Genomic DNA, 13365 nt, shown 5'->3' with positions numbered 1-13365 from the left:
ATCTGCGTAATCTCTCAGTTTGTTAAATATGTAAATAGTCATAGGTCATGATTTAAGAGTTTATGTAGTAAATAAAGAAATTATTATTATTATTATATTATTTGTTTTTAGTTAGAAGAAGGTATATGAAAATGTCTACGTTACGTTAAAATAACTGCCTTCGATATAACTTAATTCAGACGCTTTGGGGTTAAGCTTTTGGAAATCCTTCCTAAGTGGATGCTTACAACATAAAAGGCATCAACTGCCAAAATTTCAAGCCTGCAGTCCCAGTGGTCTCGGCTCTGCTTTGATGAATCAGTCAGTCAGAACAAGTAAATTATAAATGTAGAATAGGGATCGTAGCGCTTAAAATTAAACTCCCACTGTTCCAAAATCTTCTGTTATAATAATAATTTAATAATTAATTAACACTGTTATTACATACGCCTTGCTCGTTTTTTAACCGTCTTCGCCATCTTTCTTTTCTCTCTCTGTCTGTCATTCTCTTTTCCTTTTCTTTCCGTTTTCACTCACATCTTAACGTTCCGTTTCACACTCTTTTTATACGTTCCATTCTTACCAATTCTACATAAAAATGGAGGCTACACAGGAGGCTACATTGGAGGAGCATATGGCCCACCTGATGGTGAGTGGTTACCATCGCCCATGGACTTCAGCAATGCCAGAAGCAGAGCCTAACCGATGCCTACCGTTAAATAAACCGTTAAAAGTAAATATGTTAAAGTTTTTATGCTTACTAAATATTTTCTACCCACTTTGAGTTACTAGTTTATTCCCACGTCTGTTTCAGAAGCAACGTTTTAACATTTCGTAATATCTCCAGTAACGTTCTCCTTGTATGTGTCCAAAGTATGCGTAAGCTTGTCTGATTTTGAAGGTTATAAAAAGTGTCCAGACAAATGAATATAATTCAGATATCGTATTATATGGATGATCATAGGTGTTAATTTCGCGGTTGTTTCAGAACAATCTGTGGTGTGGTCCTGCGGTTTGCACCGGGCTAATTAGTGGAAATGGAAACAACCACTGAACACTAAGTGGACTGTTCTGTCTGGCCAAATTTTGCCTGTAATGGCTGCCAAATTTTCAATGCTCCCGAAATTCTTACCAACACTACGACAGATTACACATAATTCACTCATTTGTCCGTTGTATTAATTTGTGAGTTAATCTGCAAAGAATATTGGCTAACTAGTTCGCTTTTTTTGCCAACCATACAAAATGCAACTTTTTTACCAATATAAGGAACAGATTTTTGAAAATATTTTTTCTCTTAGCGTTGTTAGCCTGAAGAACTCAACCAAATGAACTGAGCAAGTTGAAAGTAGCTTGCTATAAGAAGATTCAATCTCCAAATAGTCTGTTTTCAATTAATTTCACATAAGTTGTAATAAAATCACTCGAAACACCTGAGACCAAAATCCCCTTTGATAATAAATAAAAAACAAAAAGCTGTCCAACATTTCGTCGGGAAACTTTAAAAAAAAACGGTATCGGGTTCAGTGCAGTCCACGACCCCATAAACCCATAAACCCGTAGGAGGTTACGCTAAAAACCTAATAGAATTTGCATAGAAATTGATACAGTCCGAGCGGTCTGGCCGTTTTTGACGCGTTACTAATGGTCCCCAAATTTAACTTTTCGAATACAGAAAATAAATGAAACTCAGTTTGCATAAACATGTAAAGTGGAGGAGGAACTTGAGGACGCAGCACTATAATAGCTATTATATATCAAACACTATTATGTATAATAAAGCCGTAATACTATATATCTAACGACATAGAACAAGGCAAAATAAGCTTATTTGAAATCAAACTGAATGATTTCTTACGAAACTAAATTTCTTGAAAATAGAAAGCCACAACCATAGTTTTCATCAAGTTTGCTGAGCTTCGCCTTCTAGCGTCGTCAATCGAGTACCGATTCCTGAACCTTTTTTTTTTTATTGCTTAGATGGGTGGACGAGCTCACAGCCCACAAGTGGTTACTAGAGCCCATAGATATCTACAACGTAAATGCGCCACCCAGCTTGAGATATAAGTTCTAAGGTCTCAAGTATAGTTACAACGGCTGCCCCACCCTTCAAACCGAAACGCATTACTACTTCACGGCAGAAATAGGTAGGGTGGTGGCACCTACCCGCGCGGACTCACAAGTGGTCCTACCAGTAACTCGTTATAAAAACTGCTAACAAACAGTTAACTACGACAGTGATCGATAGAGACGCGTAGTAGAGCACCGAAATGCCCCATCATTGCTTAATCCATTTGCACTGGCCACACATTTTCCAGACCGCGCATTGTAATCGTGCAGCGAACTTAGATTAAAACATAAATTTCTATGTAGAATCGACACGCTTTTTTTCTTTGATTAAGGATTCCATACGACTTGAAGCAGTCCGGCTGTGAATCTAAGTCTTTATGACCCAAGGCACCTGAAACTTTTACTGCTTCTTTCATACAAAAACTTACAGAAACAAATTAGCTTGTCTATGAAATAGGTAAATAAGATAAGACGATCGCAGCACAACTTGTTGAATGGAATTACGCATATCACAGAAACAAACCTAGCTTATTGAAATTAATCTATATGTATATAAATGAATTGCTGTTCCTTAATCTCGCTAAAACTCGAAAACGGCTGGAGCGATTAGACTAATTTTGATTTTGAATTATTATTAGAAGTCCAGAGAAGGTTTAAATGTAGATAAATAAGAAAATGCTCGGAATTAAATAAAAATAACAATTTTGTTTTTCCTTTGATGTGTCCCCCGTCGGACGAATTCCTTTTGTTTATTTTAAGTTTATTTTATACCAAAGTTTCGGTCTTTTATTTATCTATTGAGGCACTACGAAGTCTGCCGGGTCAACTAGTCATAAATAATATGTACTGTTTCGACATCTCAGCAAATCTATTCTGTGGCGAAAATAAGGAAAAATGCCCTTATCGATTTTTGACGTCATGATAAATGATGTGTGCCGTATGAGAGGTGGCATATTGTACGAGTCGAGAACAATATATTATCTGAAGTGAATCAACGTAATTGTTTTGGTTTCGTTCATTGAAAATTACATACGTGGTATGAGTTTGGTTAGTTCAGTTACTCGGACTAAGTTGGTATTGTTTTCCAGGACTTTTAGTAGTTGGTTTTCTTGGTTGAAGAAGATTTTTTGTAGGTTTTTTAACGTTATCAATAACGATATCGAAGAAGAGGGCTCCGGTCGGGATGGGTTTCCGCCTATTCAGCCCTATTAGGATAAGCTCCGTGAGGATAACACCGTAATGACAACTTATCACTAACATTTTCAGTAATCATTTTTTAAACAAAGCTAGTGTGTCAGTGAGAACAAATTAAAAACTAGCGATCTTCCCACACATGTATTTATTATTATCACATGCATACATCCATATTATATAAAACAAACTAAAGCTCATGTAAAAAAAAGTAAAAAAAAAAGTTTTAATCAATTACAATTTCACAATTAAACAAAGATTCTACCGCCAAGCTCCTCAAGATCGAATGGCGTAAGTGCTACAAGCGAAAGCACTAAAGCACAGTTCAAAATCGCATACAGTTTCTTTGCAATTTTGCGATTTAATTGAATTCAAAATAAGTTTAAAAAACACATACACACGAAACGTTCGATAAAAAGGAAACAGAGGACCGGGAATGAGTGGGCGGAATGGTATGGGAAAAACGACTGCGCGCTTCAGGGTTCGGTGGGTGAATACGCACTGGCACAACCAACTGAGTTTCTCGCCGGATCTTCTTAGTGCTAGGGCTAGTGTTACCATATTCTCTCAGATTGAGCCCGTGAGCTCACCCACCGGTCCACGAGAACCTGGAATAGCACCTTGGGCTTACGGACATACATACGTATATCAAACACACAGCCGAAATATTTTTTGATCAATAAAAAAACTTGTATAAAATTTAGTTTTGATTAATTCAAATTTCAAATATTTGATCTTTTGTGTAAATTTCCATCTATTACACGGTTTCGTGAACTAGAACGAGAGAACGAAAGAGACTAATGTGAGCTTTCTGCCAAGCACTGCTCTTGCCAATGCGAGTGTTAGCCAATTCTCTCAGGCTGAGCCCTTGAGCTCACCTACTCGTCCGAACGTTCCCTGAATAGCCCTTTAGGCTATCAGCGAATAGGTAGGTAAAAATAAAGCAGTGGCATGTAATAAATATGCGGGTACCAAGAAAATGGTAGATCATATCATAAACTCACACTGGTTCTCACACGCAGCACCTCTATTTCTACCAGTAAATATGCTTGTTGTGATCAATGTCCAGATTTAGAACTCAAATTTGAGTAGTACCATTTATCCTCTTTATTTTGTGGATTTTAATGCGCCAAACTTATCCGTTCGTCATTCAAGTTTATACTTTTCTTTTTCTATTTCTAAAAGCTCAATAAATAAACATTCATCCAAATGCGTAACAACCGCGAAAGCATAAATTGGTAAAATTGGGAAAGTATCAAAGCTCTCAAAGTTTTTACAGTAATTAACATAAAAGCTATACTATATCTACCTACTTGTGTCAGCAAACTTTGTCATTGATTTGGATTAATTTGGATATTTGGACAAATAGGCAATGACAAAATAGTTAAGTACCATTTTCTCCATGGTCAAACGGTTTTTATTTATTATTATCGATTGAAGAGTTTTAATGCCAGCATTTTTTTATAAACCAGAATAAAATGTAATACTTAAACTGAATCCAAATCTAGTGGTATCAGTGCTTATGTTCGATATTCGGTCTTTGGCCGGTCTTTTTATTTAATATTCTATTCGTCAGAATTATTCTTCATAGATTATTTTAGTTTAATAACTCTTGTCGCACATTTTAGTTTGTCATCTACGATTGCTCATTCAGCATTATTCTGTGTTGCAATTGGATAGCAAATGACGATTTTTTTCTTATTGCTACTCAACGTATAACTACTCAACGTATCTGATGCTTAGTGATTACCGATACCATAGAAATCGCTACAAAATTGCCACCGTTAACAAAGAAACACATGGTCTTCTACCATTCAGTCCCAACCAACCATTCAGTTCAGGTTCAGATGTGACCTGAGAAATTATCGTCTTGTATACCTCAATATGGACAGGGGTATTTATGTTGTGATGCATATTGGATTGGGTACCACTTAAAGTTCAATAAGGAATTTACTAGAAATCTAAACGACTAAACATCTACCCAATAAAAAAAAACTATTTTATCAGCATGTTTCCATTTATGGCATATTCTTCCGGTGGTAGATGCATCAAAACTCTGTTCTTGCTAGGGCCAATGCAGGCCACCAGCGATTGGATAAGAAAACAAAGGCAAATCCGTTTCAATTTCATCTATTAACGTCATAAACTCCCAATAGGAATTAAATTAAAAATCATTTATTCAGAACCTATATATGTGTAGAATTGTAATATTATTAAAATTACCATTTAAATAAAGAACGTGTCTCTGATATTACTAACACTATAATAAATAAATAAATAAATGAAAACGCGACATGCTGTCAATCGTTTGACAATTTGCCTATCGATCTTAAACTTAAAAGAAACGAAACTTTAAATAATATTTACAAAAGATCTGAGCGTAAAGACCCGAGAACGCTCAAGACGCCATTCCCTTCAGTTCATTAATATAATAGCCATCACATAGCCGAGGAAATTCAGACTTGACCGGTTTTTTTCGTTCGCGCAACGGACAGAACGCTTTTTGTCCGCCATAGCAATTTCGCACCCTCATTTGTATGGAAATGCGGGCATACCGTTTATATCTCTGTTTGCTTCTCTCTTCGTATTTTTATGGTCTTTGCATTTTCGAAAAAGAAAAAAAAAACTTTACTGCATTAAAAGGGAGGGGCTATGACGGTCGACTCGATTTAAGCGGAGTGCCTTATTTTGATTGTTCGAGAACGGTTTTGCAATTCTTCAAGAATTTCACACCGGAATCGTTCTGATAAAAGGTATTATGGTTTTCGCCAAAAAAAATCTATTGAGCTTTGAGTGTTCGGTTTCTGCTTGATTGCTTGATCCACACCGACAACTTTGATACAAGACGGAGGTTAGGTTAGATTGCAATGAAATTGTCCCAAATTCTGATATTAGTGAGATAAAACCTTTCAAACTCCATATCTGTTTATTTATGAACATACAGCCTAACTAATGCTGACAAAGCATCGAAGCTCCTTGATATCATAACAAGAATACCACCACAGCCCCTAAGATATCGAATAAACATTAACAATTCTATTGTGAACAGAACCAAAGCATGCTATTCATATTCGCGACAGTAAACTCTCAGGGTAGCAGTAACTACACGTGTTGTCTCACCGAACCTCCTACCACGAGTAATTACGCAAATTTATAAATTATACGGGCTCTTTTTTATAATATCATGTCATTTCTTCATTCTAAAGTCATTATGCGCTTTAGCCACGTAGCCCCATGAGAATTATGGTGTCTCTCTGTGGGATTTGAGGACCTGACAAAGCTGCATCGCTTCGTACAATTGCACCGGTCATTTTATCTTTTAATTCATCCCTTGCTGAAATTCTTGATTGATTTTTCGTAAGACGGTGTCTAAAAACTTGAAATAATCTCCAAGAGTGAACTTCGGAAGAGTGTGTCCAAAAAATTTTAAATAATCTTCAAGAGCTTTTTCCAAGTGAAAATTCTCCTAATCAAGTGACGAAAATATTAAACTAATTCGATTTATACTTTGAAGGGGGATTCTTTGATCATTATCCTTGTTTTTATCCCTTTTTTAAAGAGGAGAAATTTAATTAATTACTCGTTAAGCTTTAAGGGTCGTTGCCATGGTTACCGGATTAGCCCTTTAGACCTTAATTAGAAATAATCTTGAAACAAATTATTTATAAAACGTTTGTGAAAATTTTGCATTCATAATTATTATAACATGTAAAAAATGTAATGCTAAATATATTATGTGTAATTTTTATATTTTTTAAGCATTGCAAGTGCTTCTTATTGTTTCAGGCATAAAGCCTAAGATACGTCTACAGTACTGACTGTTGTCCGCTTATGGATATTAGCATTGGGGTACAACTGGTGGTAAGACCTCTTGTCCGCACGGGTAGGTTTTTTTTTTATTGCTTAGTTGGGTTGACGAGGTCACAGCCCACCTGGTGTTAAGTGGTTACTGGAGCCCATAGACATCAACAACGTAAATGAAGTTCTAAGGTCTGAAGTATAGTTACAACGGCTGCCCCGCCCTTCAAAACCGAAACGCATTACTGATTCACGGCAGAAATAGGCAGGGTGGTGGTACCCACCCGCGTGGACTCACAAGAGATCCTACCACCAGTAATTACGCAAATTATAATTTTGCGGGTTTCATTTTTATTACACGATGTTACTCCTTCACCGTGGAAATCAATCGTAAACATTTGTTGAGTACGTATTGAGTACGTGAGGTACCACCACTCTGCCTATTTCTGCCGTGAAGTAGTAATGCTTTTCGGTCTAAAGGGTGGTGCAGCCAGTTGTAACTATACTGAGACCTTTAGAACTTATATCTCAAGGAGTGGCGGCATTTGTAGATGTCTATGGGCTCCAGGAACAATTTAACAGCAGGTGGGCTGTGAGCTTGTCCACATATCTAAGCAATAATAAAAAAAACATCGCCGTAATAAGCTACACTAAATTTAAAGCTTATTAAGATAACAAATTTCCTATGCATTTTATTCTTGCGCCATCACAGGTAGCTAAGTAAATATTATAGCATTCACTACACCAAGGGAGGTGGTAAAATAATCTCTGAAAGAAGTGCTTTAAAGGATTGGGGATGAATTTTATTCTGGAAATATTTAATGATCGGGCGTCTTGTGAGACCGCGCGGGTAGGCACCACCGCCCTGCCTATTTCAGCTGTAAAGCAGTAATACGTTCCGATATGAAGGATATAAAAATGAGTAGCGGCATTTACTTTGTTGATGTCCACGAGCCCCGTAACCGTTCATCTCCAGATCGGCCGTGAGCTTGTTCAGCCTTTTAAGTGGTAAAAATATCAAACGTAAAAATGCTCTGTATAAGCTGAGACCTCAGAACTATTATCTCAAGGTAGGTGGCGGCATTTACATTGTAGATGTCTATGGGTTCCGGGAACCACTTAGCATCAGGTGGGCCGTGAGCTCGTCCGCGCACCTAAGCAATAAAAAAATAGAGACTGTAGTCTGAATTACGCGGTCTGGAGACACGATGAATAGTTTAGAAGCGGCCGAACTGAAAATAATTCTGCAACTACATATTTCCATTGTCCAGAGAAATTAGGATTCGTGGTTTTGGTAGAAAACACTCCGTGAGCTATATAACCCGGCTGCGAAGTTGTAATACAATTAAGAGATCTGTGTCCATTCTCCGGGGAGCGCTTGTGTAATTAAGTAGTTTTTGTAATATTACTTACATAGAGCGTGTATGTGTGAGGTTATAGTACAAGTTTCCTCGAGTTGCAGTTCTGGTAATGCTTTAAGTTTGAGTCGCTCATACTCGGCTAGTGATGTGAAATGATTTTGTCGATAGTCTCTAAAATAAATAGTGTATTCATAGCATTTCGTTCACGATTGACTTCCACGGTGAAGGAATAACATCGTGTAATAAAAACCAAACCCGCAAAAATATAATTTGCGTAATCACTGGTGGTAGGACCTCTTGTGAGTCCGCGCGGGTGGGTACTACAACCCTGCCTATTTCTGCCGTGAAGCAGTAATGCGTTTCGGTTTGAAGGGTGGGGCAGCCGTTGTAACCATACTTGAGACCTTAGAACTTATATCTCAGACAGAGGAGATTACTTCGTGAAACAGGATTCCGCGCGTCGATTGATTTTCATTTTGTTACGCGCGAGCGTAACGTAAAATATTTTTATAGCGAGTTGCTATCATAGAACACGAGATGTTTAAAAGAAATCTGCATCTAGCTAATGACATTTTCAAGATAATCTTGTTGTATATTTATAAGTTCCGAACCACAGTATTCGGATCGTCATTCTACTGAGCAATTGTACCCGTTGGGAGGAAGATCTTCCCTTTGTCGTATCACCTAAATATAATGTACAGAAATTGTCATTTTCATATCATTATAGTCTTCTTACTTTTGATTGGTCTTTAATCTGTCTATTCCCTATGACACCAAAGATGTAATCTAATACTTATTGCCCCCTAAATGAGCACTAGTGTCAGTGTATTATTTTTATTTTATTTTTCCTACCTATTCTAGTAACGAGGTGTTATTCTACATTCCCGGACTAGTAGGTGAGCTCTTGCGGCGACTGACGACATTGCTAACCTAGCAAGCCAAGCAAGAGCTGTGCTTCGCAGAATCTACCACCAGATCGGAAACGCGAACCACTGAGAAGACTCGTCGAGAAACTCAGTTCTTTTACTTATTCTTCAACAACTATTAAAATACACTTATGCGTTATATAGTATGTGATTGATTTTTAATTCTTAATTTAAGTTAGCAGTCATAAAATGTAGTAAAATTCATAGCTTCATTTCATTACATTAATTTTATCTATGTTGGACTGTTAAATAATTTTTAACTATATTAAACTAGCCTAGTTATTTAATGGATCGACATCAATGCGTAATCAAAATACGCAAAAGAATATTTCAATGGTGTAAAAAACGTAACAAAATAAAAGTTTATTTACCGTTAATGATCCCAACACTAGTAGTTAATAGTAACTCGTCTAGTAGGTACCGTCTTTACTCTCTTAAGACAATTTCGAACAGTATACGCCATTGCATCCAGTTAAACTCACGTTCCGAGGTGTTATTCTAGACTTTTCGATCAACTATTTTCTTCAGCTTAGTTGTAGTATGTTTGGAAATTTTCGGATTTTTTTCTTACTTTCGCGCCCATTTATTCTTACTGAAGATATACTGAAGATATATGAATGTACCACTCGATTGATGGAAAGTTCTCACCCCCGATCTTACATCTGATATGGTAACCCTTATTTCCAAAGCATCGAGGCGACTCGTTGTCCATTGCAAAGTAATTGCTTTAAGCTCAACAAGACGAGAGCGGTGTCAAAAAGCTGTGAGATGTTATATTTTATGGTGAAACCAATGTAAAACACCTGACTCGGCCTGGTCTGACCTCTAAAAAGAGATATTTCCATTCTTCCTAACCCTGAAGCCCCTATTCTCATTTATTGGTGTCACAATCACGAAGGTGAGTATACATCGCAACACCGAATTACAATTTTTACTAGTGGTAGGACCTCTTGTGAGTCCGCACAGGTAGGTACCACCGCCCTGCCTATTTCTGCCATGAAGCAGTAATACGTTTCGGCTTGAAGGGTGGGGCAGCCGTTGTAATTATACTTGAGACCTTTAGAACTTATATCCCAACGTGGGTGACGCATTTACGCTGTAAATATCTATGGGCTCCAGTAACCACTTAACACCAGGTTGACTGTGAGCTCGCCCACCCATCTACGCGATAATAAAAAATAAAAAAAATTTGATCGCCCTAGATATGTTTCATAACAAGACAGTTTATAATCTTTAATTTAACTTTTACATATATAACTAGCACGGTATTTACTTGAATTCTCACGAGTCGTGGCCATATCTAAAACTGCTTTTGCGGTTTAATCTTTCGTTTTTTTTACCGTAATCATATTATTTCCGACGCTTTGAATACTTTTTTCAATTAGTCGGTCAACCATACCCGACCATGAAAACTGTAAAATTATTTTTAATTACAATTGCTATTATATAGAAAACCTATTGCAGGATCGGTCTGTGTACTTTTATTTATTAGCGTTATTATTGTATTTAAAAAAACCAGCAGAAATAGGCAGGATTGTTATACCTGCCCATATGAGATTACAAATCTCTTACTATCACTACATCACTCTAACCGGCGCCATCTAGGCGGGCTCCGGATAGCCTGCCGACCGAGAGGGCTGGTGGTCGTGGCGCCGACGACCGCCAGTCCGGCGTCCCGAGGGGGAGGGTGATGGGAGAGATGTGCGGAGTATTAGGCGGCAGGCAGCGGCTTGGCTCTGCCCCTGGCATTGCTGAAGTCCATGGGCGACGGTAACCACTTACCATCAAGTGGGCCGTATGCTCGTCTGCCTACAAGGGCAATAAAAAAAAAAAGTGCTCTGCACTAAACACTTCGCTTTCCTCCCTTTGCCTTTTCATGAGTTCTGTCTCATGTGAGGTTTGGACGTTGGTTGTTGAGCGACAGGAGGTTCTAGTCGGTTCGACTCCGACATGCTCCGCACTACATACACATAAGGCATTAATTCCTATTACACGACATTCTTTATTCATTGCGAGTGTCGTTCGAGAGATTTTCGCCTCATACTTAATTAGGATTATTAGCAATTTAACAATTGATCCACGCCGAAGATTTGCGAGTACAGCGGCCATCTTGCCTCAGCTCACGGATGAGCAAAGTATTCTGCTGTCGTTTTTTTTTTTTTTATTGCTTAGATGCGTGGCCGAGCTCACAGCCCACCTGGTGTTAACTGGTTACTGGAGCCCATAGACATCTACAATGCAAATGCGCCACCCACCTTGAGACATAAGTTCTAAGGTCTCAGTATAGTTATAACGGCTGCCCCACCCTTCAAACCGAAACGCATCACTGCTTCACGGCAGAAATAGGCAGGGTGGTGGTACCTACCCGTGCGGACTCACAAGAGGTCCTACCACCAGTAATAAATTTGATGAACTACTCCAATGAATTTATTAATTATCTTTAATGTGGAGTGGTTACAGAATAAGACGCCTCCAATTTCTATACACGTCCGTCGCGAGTCTGGGTTTTATCTATATAGCTGCTAATACAAAATAATCGTTCATTTTAACGTTTCCCACGATCATCGAGACTATTCATTGATTTTTATATGGAAAACAATTGTTTCCGTGGAGTTTCGATTGCGATCTTTTGTTATAGAATAAGGACGTTAATTTTAATATATATGTAACCTCTATACGATTAATCTTAAAAGAGGTTAATATGATATAAAGATGACATAAATAGAATTTCGAATATTGAAACATAAAAACATTAGAAAGAACATGAGACATATAAAAAGCATTTGTTTCTCTTTAAAAGGGCAACTCAATTTGTGCAATAGATTTATGAAGCTAAACTGTATTTTGATATAAATAAATAAATACATTATAAAGCAACATTTAAAGGTATTGCTTCACCACTATTTTTATATCTTTTTATATTTTATTAACTATTTCAAAAATGCTTTTTATATGTCTCGTGTTCTTTCTAATGTTTTTATGTTTCAATATTCGAAATTCTATTTATGTCATCTTTATATCATACTAGCTGACCCGGCAAACATTGTTTTGCGATATATAAGATTTCTAGGGAATTTCTAGTGTAGAAAAAAAAACTAACTTATTGTAAGTGTGTAAGGATGTGGTAAATGAGTGAAAGAGGTATGTAGTGCTGTGAACGATGAGGGATGAATATATAATAAAAATAACAAAACCTCATTCAACCACATAATACCTCATTATAACAAAAAAAAAAGTCCAAATAAAAAAAAATATGTTAGGGGTGACAACCCTAATCACTTAGGGTTATAAAAAATAGATAGTAGCCGATTCTCAGGCTTACTGAATATGCATAAAAAATTTCATGAGAATCGGTCAAGCGGTTTCGGAGGAGTATGGGAACGAACATTGTGACACCAGAATTTTATATATTAGATTAACCTCTTTTAAGATTAATCGTATAGAGGTTACATATATCAATTTTATTTTTAGATACGTTTCAATTGCATGCGATATGGGTTAAAAGGAGACTACAAAAAAAAAGGTAGTCATAGATTACTCGGAATCTTACATACTAGTTGAAATCATTGTGTCCTATAATATAATACGCTCTAACCAATCGATGTACCTGTGTTCAAATCCTGCAAGCTGGTACCTTTTTAAAAGTAATAAATAGCTAATAAATAGTTATCAAGAACGACTTTGAGGACAAAGACATAATATTAAGTAATATAAATCAAACCAGCAAAAAGTATAGATTACGCAGTTACTATATAATCAAGATGTTTTACTGGTGGTAGGACCTCTTGTGAGTCCGCAAGGGTAAGTACCATCCTTCCTATTTCTTCCGTGAAGCATAATGCGTTTCGGTTTGAAGGGTGGGGCAGCCGCTGTAACTATACTGAGATCTTAGAACTCATATCTCAAGATGGGTGGCGGCATTTACGTTGTAGATGTCACCAGGTCACCAGAACACCAGGTGGGCTGTGAGCTCGTCCACCCATCTAAGCAAAAAATAAATAAATAAAGTAAACCTCAGGTCTCATACTGGGTGGCGCAAT

At 37.2% G+C, this 13365-nt stretch overlaps 1 long non-coding RNA gene across 1 annotated transcript in view; it reads left to right on the top strand.

Moving 5' to 3' along the window:
- LOC149500898 (uncharacterized) overlaps nucleotides 1–13365 on the top strand; it is a 143016-nt gene that overhangs the window by 44431 nt on the left and 85220 nt on the right. The gene's annotated exons all lie outside the window — the stretch shown is intronic.

This window comes from Bombyx mandarina, chromosome 19, assembly GCF_030267445.1.
Source record: "Bombyx mandarina strain Sakado chromosome 19, ASM3026744v2".
NCBI lineage: Eukaryota > Metazoa > Arthropoda > Insecta > Lepidoptera > Bombycidae > Bombyx > Bombyx mandarina.
The sequence above is the reverse complement of the archived record's forward strand: the minus strand, read 5'-3'. Positions and strand labels throughout refer to the sequence as shown.